The following is a 3,935-nucleotide window of genomic DNA, read 5'->3' as shown; positions in this document are numbered from 1 at the left end:
CTGCTATAAACATAGGGGTGCATGTATCCCTTTGAATTAGTGTTTTTGTTTTTGGGGGTAAATACCCAGTGGTATGATCACTGTATCTTAGGGTAGTTCTATTTTTTAACTTTTTGAGGAATCTCAGCTTTCTACAGTGGCTGCACCAGTTTGTATTCCCACAGGAGGGTTCCTTTATTTCCACATACTTGCCAATACTTGTTGTTTCTTGTGTTGTTGGGTTTAGTCATTCTGACAGGTATGAAGTGATATCTCATTGTGGTTTTGACTTCATTCACCTGATGATGAATGATGTGGAGCATCTTTTCATGTGTCTGTTGGCCATCTGTATGTCTTCTTTAGAGAAAAATCTGTTCATGTTTTCTGCCCATTTTTAATCATATTGTTTTTTTTTTTTTTGATGTTGAGTTGTATAAGTTCTTTACATATTTTGGATACTAACACTTTATCAGCTATGTCATTTGCAAATATCTTCTCCCATTCAGTGGGTTGTCTTTTAGTTTTGTTGATTGTTACTTCTGCTGTGCAGAAGCTTTTAATTTTGATGTAGTCCCAATAGTTTATTTTTTCTTTTGTTTCTTTTGCCTTCGGACATCCAGAAAAATGTTGTTATGGCCAATGTCAGAGAAATTGCTGCCTATGCTCTCTTGTAGCATTTTTATGGTTTCCAGTCTCACATTCATGTTTTTAATGTATTTTCAATTTATTTTTGTGTATGGTGTAAGAAAGTAGTCCAGCTTCATTCTTTTGCATGTAGCTGTTTCAGCATCATTTGTTGGAAAGATTGTCTTTTTCCCATTGCCTATTCTTGCCTCCTTTATTGAAGATTAATTGGCAATATAATTTTGGGCTTTCTATTCTGTTCTATTGATCTATGTGTCTATTTTTGTGCCAGTGCTATACTGTTTTGATTATTACAGCTTTGTAATATAGCTTAAAGTCTGGATTTGTGATATTTTCAGTTTTGTTTTCCTTTTTCAAGATCGTTTTGAATATTCAAGGTCTTTTGTGATTCCATACAAATCTTAGGATTGTTTTTTCTAGTTCTGTGAAAAAGGTTTTGGTATTTTGATAGGGATATTCTGAGTACTGATATTTCTGAGTACTCTACTTGGTGTCTCATGTATTATAAGACTTTTTTTCATTCAGGTTTATGAGGTCACCAACTATTTCTGGATATATGTGAGTTCTCAAGATTGTTTCACCTGCTTCATCTGAGTCTTTCCCCAACCTTGGATGGTTTCCTCACATGCATGTGTTGATCACTGTTGAGCTGAAGGAGTTCTTACTTAGAAATTGTATTTATAGGATATCATTATATTTTTATATAAATATTACATTTGTGGGATACTTTTAATGATAAATAAGAAATTCAACTTAGATTAAGCAAAAAGGATTATAATAATTCAGATTAAGATAAAAAAGCATTTATTGACTCATTAAGAAAAATCTAGGGATAAAACCCACTTGAGGACAGCGGATGCAGGAGCAAATGAGGTCTTTTATCTTCTGCTCACTTTTGCTCTTTCTCCAGCTATCTCTTGTCTCTGTCTCTCTTTGTACAATATCATATGATTTCTTACCAGAGAAAGCTTTTCCAAGCAGATGGAAAGACGGCCCCAGTCAGTAGCAGCTTACATAATCATCCTGCTAATTCTTTCCCTAAGTCATATATCAAATTACCAAATCTCAAGGAAGACTTAATGGCCTGTTGGGTACATGTGCATGGGAAGTGGGTTGTTCTAACTGGCAAAGGCAGAGTTAGCCCTGAAACATGTAAAATGAAGTCCTTTCAGGAACTTTTGTTAAGAAGATATCGAGGGATGGATATTGGGTAGACAAAACAGCAGTGATCCCTAGCTCTAGTTTATTCATCTGCAAAATGATCTAAAATGTGATAATGTCTTAAGAGTTTAGCGCAGTATCTGGCCTGTAACAAAGGCACAGTACATCTTATGTTACTATGACTAATCTGAGCTTGGTATCTCCAGATGTCAGTGAATTTATTTGCTTCTCTGCATCCCTAATTTTCAGTGAAGAAGTTTCTCCTTTGTCTCTCTGGGTCAAGAGTGACTTAAATTCCTGCCTGTGGACCCCGGTTTCCAGGTAACTGGGTTCCTGATCCATTGTAATTTCTCAAATACACTTGTTTCTGCCTTGCTTATACAGAGATCTTGTGTAAGTGTCAAATTAGTGGCAGGAAGCAGACAGTCCACTGGAATTGGGTAATTTGAAGAGAGTTTAATAAAGAGATTATTAACAAAGGTGTTGGCAGGTTATAGGGAAATCAGGAGGGTAATTCAGGAATCTGGGCTAGCCAAAGGGTACTCTTATGCTCCCAACTGGAAGGGACAAAGGACAGAATGGCAATTAGAACCAGAGACAGAGTGAGCACCTGTCAGGACTGGGATATTTAGCCAGCCTGTGGTGACCCCACAGACAGGGAGCTGGTGAATAAACAACCCGACCTCCACCTCTCCCTGGTCCCCAGTGCTCCCCGTGAGGTGAGTCCAACAGGCAGCCATAGGACTGGGGCCTGCTGTTACGGTCCAAGAGGCCAGCCTCCTGCGTGTGTCACAGACAGGGGCGGCAAGGGCTCGAGGAACCTGCCCCATATCCTAGATCTTGGACCCAGTTTGGCTATTTCTCCCTAGGTTTGTGCATCCTGTTGGATGATCTCCCGGGCCGTTTGGATTCAGAGTTCTGTCCCTATCCTCAGAACTATTCCTGGTGGTATTCACAAAACCTTTGCACATCCAGGATCTCTCGGGTCCTGAGCGAGGGAACCCCGCACTTCCATAACCAGGAACGGGGAAATGGATGGAAGCCACCGCCTGGCATTCAAGGAAGCAAAATGCCATTCAAGGAATCTCCTGCCAGGAGGCTCAGTTCTTCAGCGGGGAGCGAAATCCAGCCAGTTCTTGGAAGGGGCAGTTTCAGTGGCTGCCAGGAGAGACCCTGCGTCAAGGAGGGCGCTGTGACCGCGCGTGGATTCACTCGGGCTTGGAAGGTCCGCTCCGCGTCTCCCGCGGACCCTCACTCACCTCATCTTCAGTGTCTTTGGAGAGGAGGCCCCCTGGGGCTGGGGCAGGGGAATACGAAGGGGGGACAGTGACCGTAGGAGAGAGGGAGGCGGCCGAGGGCGAACAGGTGGCGGGAAACCCCGGATCTCAGTGCCGCGGGGCCGCGAGGAGAAGGCCCTGGACGGCCGCGAGGAGCTTGTACCAGGCGGGGCTGCAGCTCGACGGCGGGGCCCGCGGGGCGGGGGGGGGGCGCGGGGGGGGCGCGGGGGGGGGGACGAGGGGGCGGGGAGGGCCGCGGGGGGGAGGGGCGAGCCGGGCCTGGCCTTGGGCCCTCGGAAGCCCTCGCGGGGAGCCCCGGGCACAGCCGTCCAGGCCCGCGTGTTCCGGATTTATTAGCTAATATCCCAAAAGAAAACTCACAGCCCAAGCGCCCCCGGGCTTAAGTGCATGTTTATTTTCACAGCCTTTGTCTGCCGGAGATCAGCACTCTGTCGCTGTGTTGCTATTGTGAGGATGGAAAAAATAGAACCATGTTAATGTTGTGCTGTTTGCATTTCCCGACAGTTAAGGAGCAGCCCATTATTAGCTGGTAACGCTGTTGTGACATCAGTGGTGACTCTGCTGCTTGAGATTCAGCTCATGAAATATTTTCCTCCCTGGTGCAATTATTTTTCTTTCTTTCTTCTTTCTTTCTTTCTTTCTTTCTTTCTTTCTTTCTTTCTTTCTTTCTTTCTTCTTTCTTTTTTTTCCTTGTCTTTCTTTCTTTCCTCTCTTTCTTTTTCTTTCTTTCTTTCCTTCTTTTTCTTCTTTCACCTTTGATGTTTCATTTTCATGCAAATGAGTGGCTGAATGGCCATCCATGCTTCTAGTCTTTTCAAGAATTGATGACCAGAGATGCTAACGTGTCAGACT

General features: G+C 43.9%; 1 long non-coding RNA gene across 1 annotated transcript; it reads right to left on the bottom strand.

The window, feature by feature from the left end:
* Positions 1–2,221: 2,221 nt before the first annotated feature.
* LOC144304443 (uncharacterized) lies at positions 2,222–3,362 on the bottom strand. The gene is made up of 2 exons (XR_013371355.1): positions 2,747–3,362; positions 2,222–2,342 (listed from the first exon to the last, which is right to left on the bottom strand). It is a non-coding gene; the product is annotated as an uncharacterized LOC144304443 (long non-coding RNA).
* Positions 3,363–3,935: the final 573 nt, after the last annotated feature.

Source organism: Canis aureus, chromosome 34, assembly GCF_053574225.1.
Source record: "Canis aureus isolate CA01 chromosome 34, VMU_Caureus_v.1.0, whole genome shotgun sequence".
Classification (NCBI taxonomy): Eukaryota; Metazoa; Chordata; class Mammalia; order Carnivora; family Canidae; genus Canis; species Canis aureus.
This window is presented reverse-complemented; position numbering and strand designations above follow the sequence as displayed.